Raw genomic sequence first — 13,254 nt, forward strand, 5'->3', positions numbered from 1 at the left:
TAGAATGCCTTGGGGTTTTCCCTAATCAGTCCCACCAGGGCTCTTTCATGCCCCCTTGTATCTCTCCTGAGCCCATTTTTGAGTCCCTTCCTGGTGTTGTTCTGTTTACTTGCTATAAATATAGCAGGCAATATGGTCGCCTTCCTTAATCCTAATTATGTTTACTTTCAGAGTCGCCAGGTATCTCTCGATACCGCCACAAGGTTCAAACCGAATACCGATCAAAGAGCTAATCCACCAGTTAGTTAGTTCAAAGTCAATACTATTTATTTACACACACAGTAAGATCTACTCATGCACAACAGTACTAAAAACTAATCTATGTCTAGCGCTAACGCCTGTACTTAACCTCGGGTGCCCACTTTGGTCAGAGGAGCAATGGCCGTTGTTCGGATCTGAAGCTGTTGGATTCGAAGAGATAACAGGAGAACAGCTAAGATCGTCCGTCTGGTAGCGAGCGTTGACCTTGAACGTACTTGCTTCTGGTGATGCTGGTGGACGGGTCTCTCCGCCTGAGAGCCAAGTCCATGAGAGCGATTCTCTCGTGGGGGGTTCCTTCTTATACCCGGAGGGGCTTCATGCGCTTTTAGGCGGGCCTTAATCTTGGCCCTAATTAATTGGGCCGCTTCTCGATCATTGCTATCGATCTTGACCAATAATGGGGTGGGTGCCCTGATGGCTGGCCGTGTCATAGGTGGCCGTTGGCCTTGCTTTGTGTCTTTCTGGTGCCGTGATGACTGCAATAGTATCGGTTACTTGAGTGTCATTCCTTTGTTCCCGGAGATGGGCCATCAATATGCTAATCGACCTATAGTTTCAATTCCGTCTGGGAGCTGTTTCCCAAGTATACATTCAGTCTTCTGTGCCTGCTTGTTTTCTAGCATTGTCCACAGTTCCCTATCTTCTTTGCGAGCGTCCATTTTGTATTCTGGAAGTGGCCATCCCAGATGGCTACACTGGCTACCTTGTAACTCTCTAGAGCCGTGCCAGATCCTTGCTTTCTCAACCTTACGTAAGCTTCCTTCTTCCTCTTGACTAGAAGCTCCACTTCTCTTGTCATCCAAAGCTCCTTCACCTTACCATTCCTTCCTCGTTTCAGTGGGACAAAACTAGCCAGCATTCGCACAATTGCTCCTTAAACAATCTCCACATTACTGTTGTGCATTTCCCCAAGAACAATTATACCCACTTTATGCTCCTCAGCTCCTGTCTGATAGCAGTATAAATTCCCCTCCCCCAATTAAATACTTTCCCATACTGTCTGTTCCTATCCCTCTCCATGACTATGGTAAAGGTCAAGGAGTTGTGGTAACTGTCACCGAAATGCTCTCCCACAGAGACATCTGACACCTGGCCTGGTTCGTTGCCGAGCACCAAGTCCAATATGGCCTCCCCCGTACTTGGCCTATCTACGTATTGAGTCAGGAAACCTTCCTGTACACATTTGACAAAAACTGCACCATCCAAACCATTAGCAGTAAGGAGGTTCCAGTCAATATGAGGGAAGTTGAAGTCACCCATGACAACAACTCTGTTACAAAGAACAAAGAAAATTACAGCACAGGAACAGGCCCTTCAGCCCTCCCAGCCTGCGCCGATCCAGATCGTTTATCTAAACCTGTCGCCTATTTTCCAAGGATCTACTTCCCTCTGTTCCCCGCCCGTTTACATATCTGTCCAGATGCATCTTAAATGATGCTATCGTGCCCGCCTCTACCACCTCCGCTGGCAAAGCGTTCCAGGAACCCACCACCCTCTGCGTAAAAACCTTTCCATGCACCTCTCCCTTAAACTTCCCCCTCTCACCTTGAAATCGTGACCCCTTGTAATTGACACCCCCACTTTTAGAAAAAGCTTGTTGCTATCCACCCTGTCCATACCTCTCATAATTTTGTAGACCTCAATCAGGTCGCCCCTCAACCTCCGTCTTTCCAACAAAAACAATCCTAATCTACTCAACCTTTCTTCATAGCTAGCACCATACCAGGCAACATCCTGGTGAACCTCCTCTGCACCCTCTCTAAAGCATCCACATCCTTCTGGTAATGTGGCGACCAGAACTGCACGCAGTATTCCAAATGTGGCCTAACCAAAGTCCGATACAACTGTAACATGACCTGCTGACTCTTTTACTCAATACCCCGTCCGATGAAGGCAAGCATGCTGTATGCCTTCTTGACCACTCTATCGACCTGCATTGACACCTTCAGGGTACGATGGACCTGAACTCCCAGATCTCTCTGTACATCAATTTTCCCCAGAACTCTTCCATTGAACATATAGTCCGCTCTTGAATTAGATCTTCCAAAATGCATCACCTCGCATTTGCCTGGATTGAACTCCATCTGCCATTTCTCTGTCCAACTCTCCAATCTATCTATATTTTGCTGTATTCTCTGACAGTCCTCCTCGCTATCTGCAACTCCACCAACCTTAGTATCATCTGCAAACTTGCTAATCAGACTACCTATACCTTTGTCCAGATCATTTATGAATATCACAAACAACAGTGGTCCGAGCACGGATCCCTGTGGAACACCACTAGTCACCTTTCTCCATTTTGAGACATTCCCTTCCACCACTACTTTCTGTCTCCTGTTGCCCAGCCAGTTCTTTATCCATCTAGCTAGTACACCCTGAACCCCATACGACTTCACTTTTTCCATCAACCTGCCATGGGAAACTTTATCAAACGCCTTACTGAAGTCCATGTATATGACATCTACAGCCCTTCCCTCATCAATTAACGTTGTCACTTCCTCCAAGAATTCTATTAGGTTTGTAAGACATGATCTTCCCTGCACAAAACCATGCTGCCAATCACTTCTGCACCTTTCCAAGATCTGCCGCCCAATCTGTTCCTCTATCTCTCTGCTGCTATTGGTGGGTCTATAGAAAACTCCTAATAAAGTGACTGCTCCTTTCTTGTTTCTGACTTCTACCCATACTGACTCAGTAGACAAACCCTCCTCAACTACCTCCATTTCTGCAGCTGTGATGTACTCCTTAATTAACAGTGCCACACCCCCTCCTTTTTTACCTCCCTCCTTATTCTTCTGAAAACATCTAAACCCCGGATAATCTAACAACCATTCTTACCCCTGTGAAATCCATGTCTTCGTAATGGCCACAATATCGTAGTTCCAAGTACTGATCCATGCTCTAAGTTCATCTCCCTTATTCCTGACACACCTTGCCATCCACTCTATCCATGCGGGCAGCAGGGTAGCATGGTGGTTAGCCTCAATGCTTCACAGCTCCAGGGTCCCAGGTTCGATTCCCGGCTGGGTCACTGTCTGTGTGGAGTCTGCACGTCCTCCCCGTGTGTGCGTGGGTTTCCTCCGGGTGCTCCGGTTTCCTCCCACAGTCCAAAGATGTGCGGGTTAGGTGGATTGGCCTTGCTAAATTGCCCGTAGTGTAAGGTTAATGGGGGGATTGTTGGGTTACGGGTATACGGGTTACGTGGGTTTAAGTAGGGTGATCATTGCTCGGCACAACATCGAGGGCCGAAGGGCCTGTCCTGTACTGTTCTAAGTTCTATGTTCTATGTCTCTCCTTCCTCATAGACTCCTGCATATCATTTCTACCTGATCAACAGCTGCCCTATCCTCTGATCCATAGCTCAGGTTCCAACCCCCATGCCAAACTAGTTTAAACCCTCCCAAAGAGCTCCAGCAAACCTCCCACCCAGGATATTGGTGCCCCTCCAGTTTAGGTGCAATCCGTCCTTCATGTACAGATCGCACCTTCCCCAGAAGATATCGCAATGAGTCACACATCTGAAGCCTTCCCTCGTGCACCAGCCTTGTAGCCACGTGTTCAACTGCACTAGCTCTCTGTTCCTTGCCTCACTTACACGGAATGAGTTATAAAATCCTGGTGCACAATACTCTGCAGTCGAGTAGACAACAGCAAGAACTGAGGTCTTGAGGTTTGAGAATCTGCACCACATGAAGGGCCAGCTAGTTTGCTGAGGTGGTTGATTCAAATTTTGATCTTTTCTGCTGTCTTACTCCCATGTTTTTATGTATGCCAGTGTTCAGTCAAGGTAAACGGATGTTGTTCGTGAATCAGTCTCTTTCCATTCAAGGAGATGTTGAGTTCCTTCTTGGTGTTGGCATTGTGGAGGTGGAATATACTTGAAGCTGTTTTGAGCTGAAGGCGCCATGTCTTACAGTAGTTGGCCAGCTTTGCAACATAATTATTTCATGTTGTCTTTGGTTTAGAAAATGTCCAAGTCTGAGAAACACAGCAGATTGTCGGCATAGATGAACTTCTGAGACAGGGTTGAAGGCAGATCATTGGTATAACAATTGAAAAGAGTTATGGTGGAACAGATCTCTGGGGAAGCCTGTTGGACTGTTTCCTCCAAGAACTTGTCGCATCACTCATGAACCACCTATCTCGGAGTAATAGTTTGATGGCATTGGAGACCAGTGTGCTAGATCGTGTCATATTCTGCAATCAGATCGAGAAAGACTGCGCCTGTTTTGATGTTATTTTCATTGAAAGTGGTTCGGGCAAGGGCTTTGCCAGATGTGCTTCACCCTTGCTGAAAGCCAGCCTGTTCACCTATCAAGATTTCCTCCACCTCTGACTCTATCTGCTATATGATGAGACACCCTAAGACCTTGCAGCACAGAGATATCAGTCACTGGCTTGAAGGTAAGTTTGGGTCTTTGTCTTGTTTTGGGAATCTGATGATGTTGGACAAGCGCCTGGATTTAGGCAGTCTGACTTTGCAGCTAACCTTTGTGAAGAATTGAATGAACCAGCATGGGGGGCACGTGATCCAAGGTGTTTGAGGAACTCGGGAAGATGTTGTCATAGCCCGGAAGCAGTGCCAGGCAACAATGCCGGGCTTGATTATTTTGTTTCCAGTTTGGAGAGTGAGGAGCAACATCTCCAATCTGAGTAGTGAGCAGCAACATTCCCAATCTGTGAGTGAACAACAGCATCTCCAGTCTGCAGGATGAGGAGTAGCGTCTCTGGTCCGCAGAGTGAGGAGTAGCGTCTCTGGTCTGCAGAGTGAGGGAGTAGCGTCACTGGTCTGCAGAGTGAGGAGTAGCGTCTCTGGTCTGTAGAGTGAGGAGTAGCGTCTCTGGTCCGCAGAGTGAGGAGTAGCGTCTCTGATCGGCAGAGTGAGGAGTAGCATCTCTGGTCTGTTGAGCGAGGAGAAACGTATCTGGTCTACAGAGGGAGGAGTAGCGTCTCTGGTCCGCAGAGTAAGGAGCAGTGTCTCTGGTCTGCAGAGTGAGGGAGTAGCGTCTCTGGTCTGTAGAGTGAGGAGTAGCGTCTCTGGTCTGCAGAGTGAGGAGAAGCGTCTCTGGTCTGCAGAGGGAGGAGTAGCGTCTCTGGTCTGCAGAGTGAGGAGTAGCGTCTCTGGTCCGCAGAGGGAGGAGTAGTGTCTCTGGTCCGAAGAGTGAGGAGTAGCATCTCTGGTCTGTAGAGCGAGGAGAAACGTATCTGGTCTACAGAGGGAGGAGTAGCGTATCTGGTCCGCAGAGTAAGGAGTAGTGTCTCTGGTCCGCAGAGTGAGGGAGTAGCGTCTCTGGCCTGCAGAGTGAGGGAGTAGTGTCTCTGGTCTGCAGAGGGAGGAGTAGCGTCTCTGGTCCGCAGAGTGAGGAGTAGCGTCTCTGGTCTGCAGAGTGAGGAGAAGCGTCTCTGGTCTGTAGAGTGAGGAGTAGCGTCTCTGGTCTGCAGAGTGAGGAGAAGCGTCTCTGGTCTGCAGAGGGAGGAGTAGCGTCTCTGGTCTGCAGAGTGAGGAGTAGCGTCTCTGGTCCGCAGAGTGAGGAGTAGCGTCTCTGGTCTGCAGAGTGAGGAGAAGCATCTCTGGTCTGCAGAGTGAGGAGTAGTGTCTCTGGTCCGCAGAGGGAGGAGTAGCGTCTCTGGTCTGCAGAGGGAGGAGTAGTGTCTCTGGTCCGCAGAGTGAGGAGTAGCGTCTCTGGTCTGCAGAGTGAGGAGAAGCGTCTCTGGTCTGCAGAGTGAGGAGTAGCGTCTCTGATCTGCAGAGTGGGGAGTAGCATCTCTGGTCTGTAGAGCGAGGAGAAACGTATCTGGTCTACAGAGTGAGGAGTAACGTCTCTGGTCCGCAGAGTAAGGAGTGGTGTCTCTGGTCTGCAGAGTGAGGGAGTAGTGTCTCTGGTCTGTAGAGTGAGGAGTAGCGTCTCTGGTCCGCAGAGTGAGGAGTAGCGTCTCTGGTCTGTAGAGTGAGGAGAGGCGTCTCTGGTCTGCAGAGGGAGGAGTAGCGTCTCTGGTCTGCAGAGTGAGGAGTAGCGTCTCTGGGCCGCAGAGGGAGGAGTAGTGTCTCTGGTCCGCAGAGTGAGGAGTAGCGTCTCTGGTCTGCAGAGTGAGGAGTAGCGTATCTGGTCCGCAGAGTGAGGAGTAGCGTTTCTGGTCTCGGGAATCAGCACCCAAGCCTGGAAACAATCATTGAGGTGTGAGACAATGGAGGCGCAGGTAGATGATTGGCCGGTGAGTATTTTATTTTTGTTTTTAGCAACCGACAGATTAAAAAAAGATAAAGTATTAATGAATAATAATAGGAAAGAAGTGAATAACTGTTTAGAACTTTTTATCTTTTGCTTTTAATTAACGTTTGTTACTACCAGCAAGGTGTGCTCAGTAATAGCAGGATGTATCAGTATTAGTAAGTTTTATTAGTTAGCAGTAAGAGTTATTGATATTGGTAAGGATTAGTATGGGCTAACTAATCAACATTGTGAGAGTTTAAAGAGGTGTGAGAGGAGAGAGCGAGAGTGTTGAGAACTTCATGTGTCGTGCGAGGGGAGTTAGCAGCAAGACTTTGAGCTCAGTCTGTGGGCCAACCCCATGTTCAGAAAACAACTCACAGCCTGATGTCCACAGGGAAGCGGATAATCGATTGGTTGGTGAGTATTTTGCATGTTTTTCTAAGGATTTGTGTAGGTTATTAGGAATTGTAAGGTTTCCTTGCTATCAATATATTTCACAGATGTAGTGAAGTTTGTTGGGAGTAGAAAGGTTTATTAGTTATGAATTAATTTAGAAAATAAATAAAGTAATACCATAATAAATATGGCAAGGCAGGTGATGTGTTGCGACTGCAGAATGTAGAAGCTGATGGTCTTGAGTGTAATCAGTGTATAACCAGAGTTCCTCAGGGTAGTGTCCTAGGCCCAACCATCTTTAGTTGTTTCATCAATGACCTTCCTGCCATCATAAGGTTAGAAGTGGGGATGTTCTTTGATGAGTGCACAATGTTCAGTACCATGCAACACTCCTCAGATACTGAAGCAGTCCACGTCTAAATGCAGCAAGACCTGGACAATATCCAGGCTTGAGCTGACAAATGGCAAGTCTCATTTGTGCCATGCAAGTGACAGGCAGTGGCCATTTCCGACAAGAGAAAATCTACCTATTGGCATTACCATCAGTTAATCCACTACTATCAACACCCATTGGGTTACCATTGACCAGAAAGTAAGCTGAACTATCCAGATAAATACTATGGCAACAAGAGTAGGTCAGAGGCTAGGAATCCAGCGGCGGGTAACTCGCCTCCTGGTCCCCCAAAGCCGTTCACTGTCTACAAGGCACAAGTCAGGAGTGCAATTGACTACTTTCCACTGCCTGGATGAGTGCAGCTCACGTGCAAGAAGTGTGTTCAGTTGCAGCTCCTGTTAGACCGCTTGACGGCTCTGGAGCTGCGGATGGACTCACTTTGGAGCATCCGCGATGCTGAGGAGGTCGTGGATAGCACGTTTAGCGAGTTGGTCACACCGCAGGTGAAAGACAGATCAAGAGTAGGAAGCAGTGCAGGTGTCCCCTGCGGTCATCTCCCTGCAAAACAGATATACCGCTTTGGATACTGTTGGGGGAGATGGCTCACCAGGGGAAGGCAACAGCAAGGTTCATGGCACCGTGGCTGGCTCTGCTGCACAGCAGGGCAGGAAGAAAAATGGCAGGGCTATAGTGATAGGGGACTTGATCGTAAGGGGAATAGACAGGCGGTTCTGTGGACGCAATCGAGACTCCAGGATGGTATGTTGCCTCCCTGGTGCAAGGGTCAAGGATGTCTCGGATCGGCTGCAGGACATTCTGAGTGGGGAGGGTGAACAGCCAGCTGTCGTGGTGCACGTAGGCACCAACGATATAGGTAAAAAACGGGTATGGAGTCCTACAAGCGGAATTCAGGGAGTTAGGAGTTAAACTAAAAAGTAGGACCTCAAAGGTAGTAATCTCAGGATTGCTACCAGTGCCACGAGCTAGTCAGAGTAGGAATGTCAGTATAGATAGGATGAATGCGTGGCTCGAGAGATGGTGCAAGAGGGAGGGATTCAAATTCCTGGGGCATTGGGACCGGTTCTGGGGGAGGTGGGACCAGTACAAACCGGACGGTCTGCACCTGGGCAGGACTGGAACCGATGTCCTAGGGGGGTGTTTGCTAGAGCTGTTGGGGAGGGTTTAAACTAATGTGGCAGGGGGATGGGAACCAATGCAAGAAGTTGGAAGGTAGTAAAACAGGGACAGAAGCAAAAGGAAGTAAGGGGAAAAGTGCAAGGCAGAGAAGACATAGTCAAAAATCAAAAAGGGCGACAGTACAAGGTACAGTGACTGAGGGGAGCTCAGTGAATAGGCCCAGTAATACTAAAAGGAATAAAATTGGAGATGTTAAGATTCAAAACAGAGGTAAAAAAAAAACCAACATAAGTGTACTTTACCTGAATGCTCGTAGTATTCGGAATAAAGTAAATGAGTTGATGGCACAAATCATCGTGAATGACTATGATTTAGTGGCCATTACTGAAACATGGTTAAAGGATGGTCACGACTGGGAGTTAAATATCCAAGGGTATCAAACTATTCGGAAGGACAGAGTGGATGGTAAGGGAGGTGGTGTTGCTCTGTTATTTACGGATGACATCCGGGCAATAGTAAGGGATGACATCGGTGCTATGGAGGATAAGGTTGAATCCATTTGGGTGGAAATCAGGAATAGTAAGGCGAAAAAGTCACTGATAGGAGTAGTCTATCGGCCACCAAATAGTAACGTTATGGTGGGGCAGGCAATAAACAAAGAAATAACTGATGCATGTAGAAATGGTACAGCAGTTATCGTGGGGGATTTTAATCTACATGTCGATTGGTTTAACCAGGTCGGTCAAGGCAACCTTGAGGAGGAGTTTATAGAATGTATCCGCGATAGTTTCCTAGAACAGTATGTAATGGAACCTACGAGGGAATAAGTGGTCCTAGATCTTGTCCTGTGTAATGAGACAGGATTGATTCATGATCTCATAATTAGGGATCCTCTCGGAAGGAGCGATCACAATATGGTGGAATTTAAAATACAGATGGAGGGTTAGAAAGTAAAATCAAATACTAGTGTTTTGTGTTTAAACAAAGGAGATTACAATGGGATGAGAGAAGAACTAGCTAAGGTAGACTGGGAGCAAAGACTTTATGGTGGAACAGTTGAGGAACAGTGGAGAACCTTCCAAGCGATTTTTCACAGTGCTTAGCAAAGGTTTATACCAACAAAAAGGAAGGACGGTAGAAAGAGGGAAAATCGACCGTGGAAATCTAAGGAAATAAGGGAGAGTATCAAATTGAAGGAAAAAGCATATAAAGTGGCAAAGATTGGTGGGAGACTAGAGGACTGGGAAATCTTTAGGGGGCAACAGAAAGCTACTAAAAAAGCTATAAAGAAGAGTAAGATAGAGTATGAGAGTAAACTTGCTCAGAATATAAAAACAGACAGTAAAAGTTTTTACAAATATATAAAACAAAAAAGAGTGGCTAAGGTAAACATTGGTCCTTTAGAGGATGAGAAGGGAGTTTTAATAATGGGAGATGAGGAAATGGCTGAGGAACTGAACAGGTTTTTTGGGTCGGTCTTCACAGTGGAAGACACAAATAACATGCCAGCGACTGATAGAAATGAGGCTATGACAGGTGAGGACCTTGAGAGGATTGTTATCACTAAGGAGGTAGTGATGGGCAATCTAATGGGGCTAAAGGTAGACAAGTCTCCTGCCCCTGATGGAATGCATCCCAGAGTGCTAAAAGAGATGGCTAGGGTAATTGCATATGCACTAATGATGATTTACCAAAATTCACTAGACTCTGGGGTGGTCCCGGTGGATTGGAAATTAGCAAACGTGACACCACTGTTTAAAAAAGGAGGTAGGCAGAGAGCAGGAAATTATAGGCCAGTGAGCTTAACTTCGGTAGTAGGGAAGATGCTGGAATCTATCATCAAGGAAGAAATAGCGAGGCATCTGGATAGAAATTGTCCCATTGGGCAGACGCAGCATGGGTTCATAAAGGGCAGGTCGTGCCTAATTAATTTAGTGGAATTTTTTGAGGACATTACCAGTGCAGTAGATAACGGGGAGCCAATGGATGTGGTATATCTGGATTTCCAGAAAGCCTTTGACAAGGTGCCACACAAAAGGTTGCTGCATAAGATAAAGATGCATGGCATTAAGGGTAAAGTAGTAGCATGGATAGAGGATTGGTTAATTAATAGAAAGCAAAGAGTGGGGATTAATGGGTGTTTCTCTGGTTGGCAATCAGTAGCTAGTGGTGTCCCTCAGGGATCTGTGTTGGGCCCACAATTGTTCACAATTTACATAGATGATTTGGAGTTGGGGACCAAGGGCAATGTATCCAAGTTTGTAGATGACACTAAGATGAGTGGTAAAGCGAAAAGTGCAGAGGATACTGGAAGTCTGCAGAGGGATTTGGATAGGTTAAATGAATGGGCTAGGGTCTGGCAGATGGAATACAGTGTTGACAAATGTGAGGTTATCCATTTTGGTAGGAATAACAGCAAACGGGATTATTATTTAAACGATAAAATATTAAAGCATTCCGCTGTGCAGAGAGACCTGGGTGTGCTAGTGCATGAGTCACAGAAAGTTGGTTTACAGGTGCAACAGGTGATTAAGAAGGCAAATGGAATTTTGTCCTTCATTGCTAGAGGGATGGAGTTTAAGACTAGGGAGGTTATGTTGCAATTGTATAAGGTGTTAGTGAGGCCACACCTGGAGTACTGTGTTCAGTTTTGGTCTCCTTACTTGAGAAAGGACATACTGGCACTGGAGGGTGTGCAGAGGAGATTTACTAGGCTAATCCCAGAGCTGAAGGGGTTGGATTATGAGGAGAGGTTGAGTAGACTGGGACTGTACTCGTTGGAATTTAGAAGGATGAGGGGGGATCTTATAGAAACATTTAAAATTATGAAGGGAATAGATAGGATAGATGCGGGCAGGTTGTTTCTACTGGCGGGTGAAAGCAGAACTAGGGGACATAGCCTCAAAATAAGGGGAAGTAGATTTAGGACTGAGTTTAGGAGGAACTTCTTCACCCAAAGGGTTGTGAATCTATGGAATTCCTTGCCCAGTGAAGCAGTTGAGGCTCCTTCATTAAATGTTTTTAAGGTAAAGATAGATAGTTTTTTGAAGAATAAAGGGATTAAGGGTTATGGTGTTCGGGCCGGAAAGTGGAGCTGAGTCCACAAAAGATCAGCCATGATCTCATTGAATGGCGGAGCAGGCTCGAGGGGCCAGATGGCCTACTCCTGTTCCTAGTTCTTATCTTCTTATGTTCTTATGTTAACAACACTCAAGAAGCTCAACACCATCCAGGAAAAAAACAGTCTGCTTGATTGGCACTCCTTCCACAAATAATCACTCCTTCCACATCCGACACACAGTAACAACCATGTGTGTCACCTACAAGATGCACGGCAGGAATTCACCAAGCCTCCTTAGACAGCACTTTCCCAACCTAGACTACCATCTGGAAGAACAAGGGCAGCAGACACATGGGAACACCACCACCTGGAAGATTCCCTCAAAGCCACTCACCATCCTTTCTTTTAATTTGCAGCATCCAATTCTTTTTTTTTCTATGAAGGACCACTTTAGTGTGGCCAATCCACCTACCCTGCTCATCTTGTAGGGGTGAGACCCACGCAGACACTGGGAGAATGTGCAAAATCCACACGGACAGTGACCCGGGGCTGTGATCGAAGCTGGATCCTCAGCGCTGTAGGCAGCAGTGGTAACCATTGTGCCGCCCACCTGAAACAGTTTATCATCAAAAGCTGAGGCATCTGCTTTTAAACCCGTCAAATGGGGTCCTAAGGGCACACACTGCAGAGGTCGTACCATTAAAAGGATGCATTATGGTGAAAGTAGAAGCAAATGGGCAGATGGCGAAGTTGCCTCTTAACGTTGTCTGTGGAGGTCACTTCCAGTGGCGGCCATGGAGTGAAAGGTCGCACATTTGGCAGCTCCCGCATATGGTGGTCTTTTCATGGCTCTTACGCCGGATTGTTGTAGTAATTTTGTACAGTAAAGGTGTAGACGCAGGAGCAGAAGGAGAGGACCCCCAATTTATGGAGCTGCAGCCCAGGAAAAATCTGAAAAAGAAGGAATCAGAAGCTGGTGGCGAGTGAGGACCAGATTTTGAGTGTGGCAATGGCGAATGTGCAGGACCCGGCCCCGTCAGCTCAGTGAGCGATGGACCAGTTGGTGAGCTTCTTGAATGGGCAGCACGGTAGCATAGTGGTTAGCACAATTGCTTCACAGCTCCAGGGACCCAGGTTCAATTCTCAGCTTGGGTCACTGTCTGTGTGGAGTCTGCACGTTCTCCCCGTGTGTGCGTGGGTTTCCTCCGGGTGCTCCGGTTTCCTCCCACAGTCCAAAGATGTGCAGGTTAGGTGGATTGGCCATGCTAAATTGCCCTTCGTGTTCAAAATTGCCGTTAGTGTTGGGTGGGGTTACTGGATAGGGTGGATGTAGGCAAATTAAGTGGGGTGCTTTTTCCAAGAGCCGGTGAAGACTCGATGGGCCGAATGGCCTCCTTCTGTACTGTAAATTCTATGATTCTATGAGAAGTCTAGGCCAATCTCTCTATTAAATGTAGATGTGAAGTTGCTGGCTAAGATCCTGGCCACACGTATAGAGGACTGTGTCCCGGAGGTAATAGGGGAGGACCAAACAGGATTTGCGAAGGGACGGCACGTGACACCCAACATTAGATGGCTCCTAAATGTTATAATGATGCCAGTGGAGTGGCGCGAGGTAGAGGTGGTAGTAGCCATGGATGCAGAAATGGCCTTTGACTAGGTGGAGTGGAAGTACTTGTGGGATATCAGGAAGGTTTGGGTTCGGGCAGGGATTTGTGGATTGGGTCCAGTTGCTGTACCAGGCACCGGTGGCGAATGTAAGGACCAACCGGGTCCGGTCAGAATACTTAAGT

The sequence above is a fragment of the Scyliorhinus canicula genome, chromosome 3 (genome assembly GCF_902713615.1).
Source record: "Scyliorhinus canicula chromosome 3, sScyCan1.1, whole genome shotgun sequence".
Classification (NCBI taxonomy): domain Eukaryota; kingdom Metazoa; phylum Chordata; class Chondrichthyes; order Carcharhiniformes; family Scyliorhinidae; genus Scyliorhinus; species Scyliorhinus canicula.